General features: G+C 34.5%; 1 protein-coding gene and 1 pseudogene across 1 annotated transcript in view; one reads left to right on the top strand and one right to left on the bottom strand.

Moving 5' to 3' along the window:
* The window catches only part of DPYD (dihydropyrimidine dehydrogenase), a 1,126,518-nt gene that overhangs the window by 429,013 nt on the left and 683,953 nt on the right, over nucleotides 1-13,552 (top strand). The gene's annotated exons all lie outside the window — the stretch shown is intronic.
* On the bottom strand, nucleotides 9,781-10,131 carry LOC138142319 (elongin-B pseudogene; annotated as a pseudogene).

The raw sequence follows: 13,552 nt of genomic DNA, 5'->3' as shown, positions 1-13,552 counted from the left end.
AAAAAGTAGATTACTTCTGTAAATGTACATTACATTGACTATCACAGCAAGTAAATGCTTTTCAAAATGTAAAAGTTTTATTTTTATCTTCTTGGCAATGAGAACCAGCAATTGGTTATCAAGTGGTACTTCCAGAGGAATAATAGAAGTATCAACCTCCAAGCATTTAAAACTAAAATGGACAAAGAAGCATTGAGTCAGTTTTCCTCAGTTTTATGTGACTTTCAGGTTGTTAGTAAGGTACTTGGGAAGTCCATTAGCTCTATTGGGCCATTAAGTTATTCCATTTAGGAAATTACTAAAGCAAAATATGCTATTTGCTAAAACACTATTGAATACACTACCTTTTATGTTGCAAAAGTAGCATTTTAGCCAATTGTCTGTGCCTAGAAGCAGCCTGGTTTTTGTTAACTATATTCCAAAGCACAACTGGATAATTTTGTATTGGGGGAGGGGGAATGTAGTGCATATTCTGTGTAGGAGCTCAAGTTGTTGGAGACCTTAACCAAAGATAAACCCTTATGTTTTATATATTCTTAGAACTTTCTGAGTCTCTACTAGGTTCCATTCGGTATAGGATGGTTTCTGGTAGAATGCCAGTCAATACGGGGTCCTAGATTGGATAAGCAGAGTTTCAAGAATTGATGCTATGGATTACTGAAGAGAAAATAGACTAGTCTGGCATGTAGCATGAGGGAGCTCTTTGAGGCTCTTAAAGGAAGAACTCAAAATGTTAACAATGTCAGACAATGGCAGATGGAGCCTTAAGTTAGAGAACAATCTTCCTTAGTATTCACAGTGCCAAATGTAGGGCAGCCACTGACTTGGGACCGACTGTACAACATGATGCTAATCACCATTTGACTGCCATCTCTATAAATATGCAAATGCATAGATATACAATTTGTATCATGTAATATAACCCAGTAACCATATAATAGATGTAAATATGTGTATTATAAACTTAAAATCATCAACAAGCCTTTCAGTATGCAAAGAGGATGATACAAGAAACTAAATTTCTGCTGTGAAGTTTTTAAAAAGGTATATTGAATAATACTCAATTGCAAACCTGCTTGACCCAACACTGCTGTGAATTATCAGGGTTCAAAAGGGATTAATCCTTCAGATGTTTATAATTTAGCATGAGCATGGGAAACTGAACTCCAATAATAAGAATAAAAAAAAAACTACAAAAATCCCACCTTGCTCCTGCTCACATCAACTTCTACATTTATTTTTTTAATTTACATATGAATTTTTAAAATGTTTTATTGATGTTCATTTTAACATCTCTATCACTATCCACTAACTCCCTTTCAAATAGAATTCTCTCTTTTAACAAATAACCAGCAAAACAAATCTAATTCATATGGCCATGTCTGAGATGCGTGGTTCATTTCAAGCCTCTAGTTTATCTCATGATTTTCTTTACCACTGTCTTGAGTTGCAACAGGAGATGCATCAATGAGAAACTTAAATTACCTTCTATCACATGGCAGGGTAGACATTTAGATGCTTTCTTTTAACTTACACTTAGGAACCATAATTAGCACACTTTGAGAAATAATTGGTTGCTTAATATATCATCAATAGAGATGTATAATGTTTGTCTCACAGACTTCCTGTGGCATATTATCTTCCATGCTTTGCTGCATCTCTAAAGACATAGAATCAAATTTGACATTAGTCACAAATTAAAACAAATCATTGCAGAATTCTCCACCAATGTTGTTCTAGTACTGGTACAATTGAAATATGGTATGTTATTGCTAGGGAATTTTAACAGATTGTGCAGAAAGATTACCCTTGCAACTAGTTCAAAACAAATAAGCTCTGTTTATTGTTAGTATTCTACTGCATGAATGCTGACACTGATTTTGAAAGTGTCTACTTAAAATGAGAAAAATAAATTTGCAAAAATAAATATTACAAGAAATTATTTAAGAAAATATCAATAAAAATTGGACTCTGTTAATGCCACCCTACACACACACACACACCACACACACACACACACACACACAGATGGATGCATGGAGTGGAACTGTTTTCCAAAATCTTACCTTACTGGTTTATTTTGAAGGAATGTCTTCGACTTCTTGGTTCATTATTTGTCATAGAGAACTCATAAAATCTTTTTTTAAAAATATATTGAGTCTCATTTTGCTTAGTACAGCAACTTTTTTGGAGTCTAAAAGGAAGAAGTCAAAATGGCAACAATTCAGCCACAGACAGATGGAGCTATAAGCTAGGGAACATTTTTTCTTAGCCCCAACTGGACTGGCTTACCCTTCCTTATGGAACCTGATGACATCCCAGTCTTCTGGGAGCACCATATTGTTGCCAAACTTGTTAGACATATGACGTGTTTTAGCCCCACTGAAGCTCAGAAACCCTGAGCTCAAAAAATCCACCAGTCTTAGCCTCCCCTACTAGCGCAGATTATAGGCATATTCCCCAATGTCAAACTCAAAACGTTAGGAATACAAATAAGGAAATGGGAAGGTGAAATTTTATTAGTAAGATATTTATTCTTTTCACAAAATTTATCCAAGAAAATTAAACGTCTTTCTGTGAACTTCAAAAATTCAAAGCAGTATATATTTCAGTGAGTAGTAACTCCAATTAGTGGACTTGTAATTAGATGTTGTTGAAAAGGTTCGTTGATGAGAATTTGAAGGTCAGCAGGATTCCATAGGCAACTTATTAGATGCCTTGCAAATAGCACCTTTAAAATCATTTTTGTCATAAGTACATTTCTGATTAAGGGAAAATGTTGTTGACTTATTCCCCTCATTAATATTGTATTATGTCAGGGAAAAAGAAAACAATGCAATTAGTGATTACTGCAGAGATTTGAGTATACTTTGTTAGGATAGAATCTTTTATTACCTATATGTGTAACTACACATAAACAGATGGTTCATTGTTTAGACAATATATTTTAAATAAAACTCATAGTTCAGTGAGTGATAGGAATTAAATTTGTTGTTACTTAGTTGAAAAAGTGGCAGTAGATTAATAGATTAGGATCAAAATAAAATTAATATATATTTTTTTAATTTTTAGGTATTGAAAACATTTACATCTTTAAAAGGAACAAGGGTGGGGTGGCTAGGTGGATCAGTGAATAGAGCAATGGCCCTGGAGTCAGGAGGACCTGAGTTCAAATCTGGCCTCAGAAACTTAACACAACCAGTTGTGTGACCTTGAGGAAGTCACTTAGCCCCAATTTCCCAGCCTTCCTCCCTCCAAAAAGCAAATAAATAAAGGGACAAGGGAGAGATGGCTCATACACATTAATGAAGAATGAGTTGCAGTTTAAGGATTTATTATTGAACTTACATTGAATGCTGCTACAATCCTATAGAATTCTGTACTTCTATTCTCTACTTAATCTTATGGCTGTCATCCTACTATATCAATTGAATAGGAAATATTTCAAAGAACCTAATAATGACACATGCCTAGAAATATTTCACATGGGTATAAAAAGGTAGGGAAAAGAAAGAGAAATCTCACCTAGAAATGTATTCTTCTGTCCAAATCCTGTCCCAAGGAATTAGAAAATTTTCCTAGTTAACATAGATCTCCCCAAAGATTGCTTTCTGAAATTCAGCATGCAGCAAAAAAATGTCATTATTATAAAGAACAGATTTTTCAGAGAATATTTCATGCCTTAAAAATAAGTTTAATTTAGGTATATTTCTGATCTATTTTTATAACATCTTAGTTACAATGAAGACGAAATATACTCTGGGGAATAAGACTTATGACTTTTCAGCTTCCTTTAATAAGTTGTCTTTCCCCATTAAAAAGTAAACTCTTTGAAGGGAGAGACTGATTTTCTTTTGGCTTGCATTGGCATTCCCATTGCTTAGCATGGTTTTTGACACATTGGAAGTCCTTAAAAAATTTTTCTTGACTGACTGACCAAATATGGTGCTTAGTTGATGTAATAGTGGTCTTGTATGAGCAGTAATTTTCCATGGAGGGTAAAGGAGTACCATGTTTTCTGGCTTTAGTTTTCTAGAACTTTTAATTACATTTTAAGAGATATTTTTAAAAATTAAAAATCAAGTGCCCATAAACATGCTAGCATAACCTAGACATCAGTCCATGAGATGGAAGGTACACAATGGTTCTAGATAAGAATGGGAAGTGATAAAAAAAAATATTCATACTGATTTGTTTAGGTTTTTAGATTTTTTTTTTGTCCCTACCCCCCTTTTTTCAGAATAAAAAAGAGATATTTTGGTTTACTGTGTAATGTTTGACTTTGCCAAATTGAAAAGCTAACCTGTTTAGGAATTTGGACATTTTTGCTTCTGTTAGAAGTCGAAAGTTTTACTTCCCTTGATCTTGTTGAATTCTGGAAATATGCTACTTTAAGGTAAAACATATAGTCTTTGAAACTTGAGAGACCAAGTCTTTCACTTGGAAGCCATGATTGCTGCTGTGTTTCAGCAAATACAACCAAAAGTAACTTTAAAAAGACATCTTCTGAGACCTTGAAACAGTTTAGTATTGTGGTAGGGCAGTGCTTCAAAATGAAGTCATCTTAACCTCCAGGGAAAAAGAGCTATCTTTTGTTTGTGGCAAGGTACTATGGTAACATTTTAAAGTCAAATCCATAACATATTGCATTGTGGGACCACATTTTATATTGCTGTTTCTCCAACTGTTTCACTGAATAAAAAAATTTGTCAGCAACTTTTGTGGTTAAGAGGTTTTTTGGTTTGTTTTATTTTGCAATGGCCTGTAGCATAAAATTCTTTATTTCCAAGACCTAAAAATTATAGATGCTTGTTCTCTGGATATATTAGTTCTTAATCAGGTTTGACTGATAAATTTCAAGTTATTTTTTTTACATATTATTATTTTACCTGGGATTTGGATGGGACTCGACTTGAGTGTTGAGGTAACCTAGGGAAGTCAGTTGAGGAAGGTGAAGAGGGAGGCCATTTCAGGTATCAGAAATAACTATTGGAAAGACTTCTAGTCAAGAGATAGTTTTAAGAATGAAGAAAAGGGAGAAGACCAGTGTCTCTGAATGCTTAACTACTTTGAAAAAAGCAAAGTAAAAGCTAGAAAGAGATAAAGGTAATGGAAAGTCCCTAGAGTTTAGCTTAGGAAGATCACTTTGGTGGATTAATGGAGTATGGACTGGAATGGGAAAAGACATGTGACAGGTAGACCAATGAGAAGGTTGTTTCAATAGTCTAGTCATGAGATGTTGAGAGCCTACACCAAGATGGCAGCTGTGTGAATAGAGAGTAGGCAAGATATATGACTCATGTGGTGAAGGCAGAAGTGACAAGATAGTAATATAAAAAATAAATGGGGTGAGTTCAAGTGAGGCTTTAATGATAAAACTGAAGTCATAAGCCTGAGTGACTGAGATATTGTAGTGCTCTCTCCCACATGAAAGCTCCTGAAATATTTGAGAATAACATTTATGCTTCTTCATAAATCTTTTGTTGCTGTTGTTGTTTTTATCAAAGTTACTCTTCAATAACCATTCAACCTATCCATGTGTGACATGGGAAGATCCTTTAGCATCCTCCTTCTCCCTCCCCTCCCCAACACTTTCTAGTCTATCATTGCACTTTCTAAGAGTCACAAATGAACATAGAATGCCAGTTGCAGACTGCTGAGTAGGTTTAGATCATATTTAGGCCTGCTAAGTTTTGAGGGACCCTCTACCAATCTCTCAAAAATATGTTGCTCAGATTGTTTACAGGCAAAAAATAAATACATAAATTTCTTTGTTAAAAACAGATATCTAGTGCTTTATTGTTAGTGAAATGCTGAACAATTACTATCTCATTTGCTCCTCACAACAATTCCATGAGGTAGATATTATAATTATCCCCATTTTATAGACGACAACATTGAGGCTGAGAGAGGTTAAATGAATTCACCCAGGGTGATGATGTGACACACCTCAGAGTGCATCAGGGTCATTGTTCCTCATGATGAATGGAGTCTATTATATCATTAGCTTTGGGGGCTGTTTAAAGATTGTTGGTTTTGGTTTTGTTTTTTGGTTCATCCCTGTCTTATTCTTCATGACTCCATTTGGTGTTTTCTTGGTAAAGATACTGAGTTTGCCATTTTCTTCTCTAGCTCATTTTACAGATGAGGACACTGAGGCAAAAAGGGGTTAAGTGTTTGCCCAGGGTTACACTGCTAGTTAAGTGTCTGAGGCTGGATCTGAATTCAAGTCTCCCTGACTCCTTTTTTGCTTCACGCATAAATTGGATTTATTTAAGTAAGGCAGAATTGCATTAAGTCATAGATCTGGCTCTCTCTACAGCATCACCTCCCTGACCCAGTTTAAAGATAACTTAGAAAATTATTTGAAAGTGTCTATTGGAAAACAAAACTGAGACATCATTTCTTTAAAGTTAACTTTTGTGTCAAGTCACATTGTTGTTTTTGACATGACTTATTAAAGGAAACTTTTTAATTAAACATTTGTTTTTAGGATCATAGCATTTGTATCTGTAAATAGCCTTAGAGACCTGATTCAGGATTCTCATTTTACAGAAGAAACTGCATTTATTTGGGGGTGCGGGGAGGGAGCAGTGCTTGGATTGCAAAGACTAAGAGACTTGCCTCAGGTGAGAGAGGGAGTAATTAGAAGAACTGGGATTCAAATTCAGGTCCTCAGACTACATACATGGCGGTTGTTTCCTCTGCAGAAGAATTCCTCTATTTAATTGATCCTTCAGTTTACCTTCTCCAGAAACAATACAGATTGTTTGCTTACCCTAGATGAATAAGTTAAAGTAATAGGAAATTCAAAAGAAAACTGACTTTTTAAAAATTATTTAAATTTATTAAATTACTTTTAATATACTTGTGTAAGTAATATTTAGATTATGAAGATATTTTCAAGAAAGACAATAAAGAGCTTCTTCTACCCTATAAAAATTAATGTATAGTGCTGTCCTAAAGGTATTTACAAGAAGACAGCTTTAGTAAATTGTCGCCATAAGGTCACCTACTTTTTTTTCTATATGTCTCTATCCTATGTTGTTATATTTTATTTTTTTCATTCTTAAAGAGGAGGGTGGCATAAAAAACATGAAATTTATTGTTTTCTATAATCTTCCTGTTTCAGTTATTTGTTTTAAATGAAAAAAATGTATACCTCATCATGTCTATGATACCAAAGTGATAAAGTTTCAGGAGCAAAGATAAATGACTAAAAATTCAATTAGTTTACAGTGTCTGATTATCTTTTATTTTCCATGTGAGGATAATCTTGTAGAGTGTCTCCAAACAGCAAATGTTTGGCATCTGGGGCATCTGGTCGGATTTCTGCATTTCATGATGCTTTGTGAAAGGATAAAAACAATGCTATGTAGAATTCCTTGCTCCCAAATCTATTGCTCCGTAGGTGGTTTCATCTTTCTAAAATTTAACCCGTAAGTTCTGTGGGGTCAGAAACTAACCAGTGAATGAAAGGCAAAACTCAAAATGAAGTGCATTTTCTGTTTAACACTGGGCACTGATAGAAACTGATAATGTTTGATTAATGAACGGCAGCCTTACAGCGGGTTGAAAACATCTGCAAGAAGTGATTTATTATTTCCAAGGTATTGGAAGCTTGCCGTATCTTGCAGATTTAAGTATGTGTGCCTGAATAAAATAAATGAGATGCAACATGTGAAAAATGAATACACATTACTTGTAAAGGATGTGTCACAAGCAGGGTATTTTTGTTCGAGTACACTTTGTCATGGGGATTTTTAATGCTGTTCTGAATACAAATCATTTAACTGGTTCATAAAATCTACTCAGTTGGAATTCTTACATCTATCATCCAAGACATAAATGAGGGTTAAACTTAATGTGCTGTAACATCCCTTAAATGTTCAAATTTTGTATAATATACAACTATTAAAATTGCACATATGCTTTATTAACAAAAATGGATTAATTGTATATACTTGAAGTACCCCCTCCACAATGTGTATGCATACTCACACATGACACCATTAAGACTGGAGGTCTTAATTGAACAATAGGCAGAAGAAGCACACTATGTTTTCATCTTGACTATCATGTATTAGATTCTGAAAAGGCTTCCTTTTTCTAAGTGTACCCACCTTGCTTTTGTACCTTGCTGTTTGATAAATAGGGGCACATAGGTGGCTGAGTGGATAGAACACCAGAACTGGAATTGGGAAGAGCTGAGTTCAGAATCGGCCTCACTTACTAGCTGTATGACCCAGGGCAAGTCACTTAATCCTATTTACCTGAGTTTTCTCATCAGAAAAATGAGCTGGACAAGAAAATGGCAAACTACTCCAATATCTTTGCCAAGAAGCAGCCAAATGGAATCACCAAGAGTCGGAAACAACTGAAAAAGGACTGCACAACAAATTTGACAAATAATAACTAGAACACACTTAAAAGGAAATGTAAACATTTTAACTATTGTTTCACTAGGAATAATATATAAATGATTAGATGATGTGTGCCTCTATAACTAAGATGTACTTTTATATACATGCCTCAGTAACCAAAATGTACTTACATGCATGCTTTCTATGTGTAATATCTAGCTAACTGTGTACATAATTAACCTCTTTTTAAAGCAGGCTAATCACTGATAATCTAATAGTATTGATAATATGTTATATCAGTGGAAAGTAGGTGAAAATAGCCATGCAAACAAGCTGATGATTTTATCATATTATCTGAGCTATATTGGCCCAGGATAATTCTAGGTTTCCTTTTCCACTTTTAACTTCACAAAGTCCTATGCCTGCTTTTTTCCTAAGTGGGCACTAGTAGATGCTCTTGTATTCCTGTTAGATTTGTTTAGCTCTCATTATTCTTCTATTGAGCAGGGATTTATGGAATTTAAGGGTAGAAAACTACCATTGAAAGCAAACCAAATACTATATCAACAAATTTTAATTCAGTAATTTACATATTTTCTTCATAGATACCATAAATATAAATTCATTCATCAAAAAGTGAAAATGTATGCTTAAAATAGGAGCAATTTACTTTCTAGCATAAAATAAATTACCTGATTTCTCTCTCTGAGTAATTTAGAATAAAACAGCTTTTCTGCTTCAGAATAGCTAAGGATTAAACCATCTATATCACTCCTGATATCTGTCAACTCTACCTGGGAACTTCCTTCACTGGAACTTACGCTAAGTCTCTCAATTACTGTTCACCAATAGAGCTAAGATTGGAGTTGTTCATACTACTTGAGAGTACAAACCCTCCTGATCTTGAATATTCCTGACTATTGTTGTTTTGCAGTCATTTCAGTCACGCCCTACTCTTCATAACTCCCATTTGGGGTTTTCTTGGCAAAGATACTTGAGTGGTTTACCATTTCCTTCTCCAGCACACCCAACTCATTTCCAAAATCAAAGAAGGAAGAAAAGAACCCTTGGACTAAAACTTCTTGGCTTTCCTATCAAGAAGGGTGAGATGGGAATCCCAAATATAGGATACTGCTTTCATTGTTTTGCTCCTATCTACCCACTTCTGTGTCTAAGAGAAGAGATGCTTAAGAATAATTTAATTTGAAGCTCTTCAAGTTTAACACAATCTTTGCTTGAATTTCCTTACAGTTGAGTTGGATTGTTTACCAAGACCTGTATCCATCGAAGCTGTCAGGATTTTTTCAAACTTACTTTAATACATACCTAACTGAATTTTGAGTGGCTAAACAATGCTACTCTTTTTTTTAACACCAAAATTTTTTTATTGTATTAGGTCACTATAGGGGATGGGGCCTTACTGCTCAGCTTGATCATTGCTGCCATTTCCAGACTCTTGAGGCTTCATGATATCTGGCCATTCTGGAGGGCTGGAGAAAGAGTGAATATGCAATATATCAAATACATCATCCATTCGAAAGGCCAGCCCCACAGTGGCTGGTGCTTGAGGCCTGGCTGTCTGACTTGTGAAGCCACACTCACCCAGGGTCTTACTGTCATCCAGCAGCTGGTCATCCTTGTAGAGCCGCTGCTCATCCGGGGGCCTCTTGAGAATGCCTTCCACAATGTGCTCAAACACTGTGCTCCACTCCTGCGCATCTGCAAAGATCGTTGTCTTGTGGCACTAGATCATTAGGAACACGTCCATCTCAGCATCTAGCTTCCCTCTCCCCAATCAACTGCCCAGCTCAGTCTACAAGAATGCAGCTCTTGAAAGGCAGTATGGCACATTGCATCTTGGGTTGCAGAGTCAGAGGAACCTGACTTCAAGCCTCACATCTTTTAAATAGTCTATTATTAACCAAAATGTAAGCTGAGAAAACATTAACTACTGCACCTGAGGCCTACTGTTCTACCACTACAAACTCTTATGCAAAAATATTACTACATGTCAATGGCATCCTTGGAGATTTGAGGAAGGAACAGGCAGCATTACAAAAGTACAGTAAATATAAGATTCTAAGGTTTTGTATGTATTCTATTTGCCTATACCATCCATACATTTACTCATATTTGGTTTATAATTGGTCAACACTACCCTTGAGGGCAGTTTGGGGTTTTTTTGACATTTAAAAAAATTTTATTTATAAATATTACTCCCATTTGCATGAGATCTCAAAGAATATTGGAATTTTAAAGGTGTTACTTTAGTTCAAGTCAGTCATATTGATTATCAGACATCAGTAATAGTAAACTAGTATTTTAATTTTCATATTGAAAATAAAACATGCATCATGGCATAGAAGAAAAGATATTTCACTAGGAATCAGGAGACTCAGCTTTTCCACTGTGTCACTGAATGTCTCTTCTCCAAATTCATTTTATCAACTGTGAAAAGAGGTGGCTAGAATCAATACTGAGGGTTTTTTTTCACATTTTAAAAATTAAGACCTTGAGATACATCAATAAACATGATAATTCCCATACATAAAGAACAATAGAAGAGAATTGCATATGAAAATGAGAATCAATTATTTACAGGTATTTCTCAGTTGTTTCCTAGCTCTTAAAGTATATGCTTTCATTACTACATCAGTCTCTAAGTCTTTTCACATTCCTGAAGGATATTTTTCTTTCTGAGAATATAAAAGTTGTTTTCTGTAGTTCTTCTAGAAGACTTGAATCTCTTCCTGAGATGTAACATTTCCGCAAAACATATTTACTAAATTACAAGTACAGTGAAAGCTAATGAACTATACTTCTCAAGGTATGTGGGGGGGGGGGGCGGGGATTGCTCAGGGAATGTATTTCAGGACTTCATTAGAATGAACCCTTCCTCTACAACCTAGGAGAAGGCTTTTGTAAGCTTTCGTGGCTGAAAAAAGTCATGGCCTGATGTCTAAATATTCTGGTAATGAACATCCCCAAGGATTAATCTGGTCCCAGGATAGCAGACTTGAAGTGATCATTAGGCCTATACTGGAAGCCTTTCAAGCTTGGTGTAGGACCTTGCATAGTATACTTCAATAACATAATGAAACTTTGGAGTAGCACTTCAGTGGAGATGCACAAAAACATATACTTGGTGTTCTACTTTGTTGTTTTCTGTACTGACTTTTTGGGATGCTGTTGTGTGTGTGTGTGTGAGAGAGAGAGAGAGACAGAGACAGAGACACAGGGAGAGAAACAGAGGGAATCTAAAAGAAACAGAAAGATTAGATGTCAATATAAAAATTTTTCAAATAATAAACATTTCTATGTTATATAAACTAACAAATAAAATCCCTTCCATATAATAGTATTTTATCTTTTCTTCTTGAAAGTATGATTAGAATTTTAAATTAGATAATTAGCCAGTTATTCCCTTCTGTCTTAAAGGGTTGTAGTAGATGAGGACTCCAAATCATGATGGAAAGAATCCACCTTCTTCCTGGATTCAATCAATCAATCTTATCACTCAACATGTATTAATGCTTACTATGTATCATGTACTGTTCTAAGTTTAACCATGGCCTTCTGACAAGAATCATACAATTGAATTTTTCATCCATACCCTCAAGTAGATAAGAAACAAGAAAAGCTTTTCTTTCTTTATTTTTTAACAGAAATTAGTGTTTTAGAATGTATCTCTGAAGCTGCTATTAACAGGAATTTTAATCTACTACTTTAAATTTCTTTTATTTATATTATATATTTATTATTTATATAAATCTTATATATATATAAGCTTTACATACTTTTATTATATCATTTAATAAATGATATAACAACCATGTTCTAGAGTTATTTTGATTCCAGATTTATAGATGAGGAATCTTAGAACTTTGTAGGAAATGTTAGAGTATCCCAATCTATGCCTCTTACCCTTGTGCTCTCTTATATTTGACTTTGTATTGTAGTAGAAAATCCTCCTAATTTCAGAGAGGAGGATATAAACTTCAGTAGAACATATGGATCATAAGGACACAGACTCTTATTTTTCTTTTATTTCCCTATTCTTTTTCATGTCCTGACATTTACTAGACAATTGATAAATATTTGTTGAAATGCATGGAATTGAAGCAGTAGGCACAAAGTAGACCCATGTAGTTACCCATCTCATGCAGTTTGCAATAATCCTTTCTCTCACTGAATAAGAGAAAAAAAGCCCAAAATACAAATTATCTATTTTTCAAATCTTCAGCAAATCATCTTAAAAATATAATTGAGTTCCTTCCAGAGCTGTTTTGCCAAGCCACAGTCATCTCAAGGATCTTTTACAAAGCTGAATTTTGACAGTAAATATACTTATTCCCCCTATAGTGTAAGTCATCTGCTTAGGAGTGAGCTTTGAATATACAGATTGTTTGAGATTATTGGTATCCAGCCAACTGCTCTGAAGAACACATTTATGGCAGATGATGGCCCAGTGGAGAGGAGTCAGAAACAGTAAAGAAAACAAGAATATAGCTGGGGACTTCAGAAGAATCTAAATTGTTGTCACTTTATTTACATTAGTTACCATGGAGGTACATTTGAAGAAATAAATAAAGACCTACCCTTGCATTTGAAGATATTTTTCTTTCTCTTTTTAGGTTATATAATGTAGAAATGTTTATCTTAGGATAGACTCACATATGGAACACACTTGATTTTATTGGTTATGCTATAAATACACACATGCATGTATGATTCCATATATATTGACAAGTACATTTCAGTGAATTAATAATGCGCATGAGGTAAGACTTTTTTTATCCTCAGTATTTTCATTTTAAGTAATAGGTTTTGGTTTCTGTTTCTAGGTATTCCTTTCTCTCTTCTTATCCCCCACCAATGCACAAAGAGATTTTTAAAGCATTTTAAGGTAAAAGATACCTTTCCAAAGCAACCTTTTAAGAAGTAAAATATCTATTTCCTAGGCATGGATGGTACTTTCCTTGCATATTTTTTTTTCCATTATGAACTTCAAAGTGCTGGGGAAATGATATTTTCTGTCCTTTCTTGCTGTAGAGCCTTCTACATGATGAGGCCTCAGTAAACATTCATTGGTCATTGTTCTTTATTTTCCTTCTCATATATTCACAAAAGTCCTCTTCTGATGCCTCACAAAAAATGATACCGATTACTCAAAGCCTATGTCTTTAGAT

This window comes from Petaurus breviceps, unplaced genomic scaffold, assembly GCF_028583685.1.
Source record: "Petaurus breviceps papuanus isolate PSGF00001 unplaced genomic scaffold, PetGlider_PUasm1.0 90564, whole genome shotgun sequence".
NCBI classification, from domain to species: Eukaryota; Metazoa; Chordata; class Mammalia; order Diprotodontia; family Petauridae; genus Petaurus; species Petaurus breviceps.
This window is presented reverse-complemented; position numbering and strand designations above follow the sequence as displayed.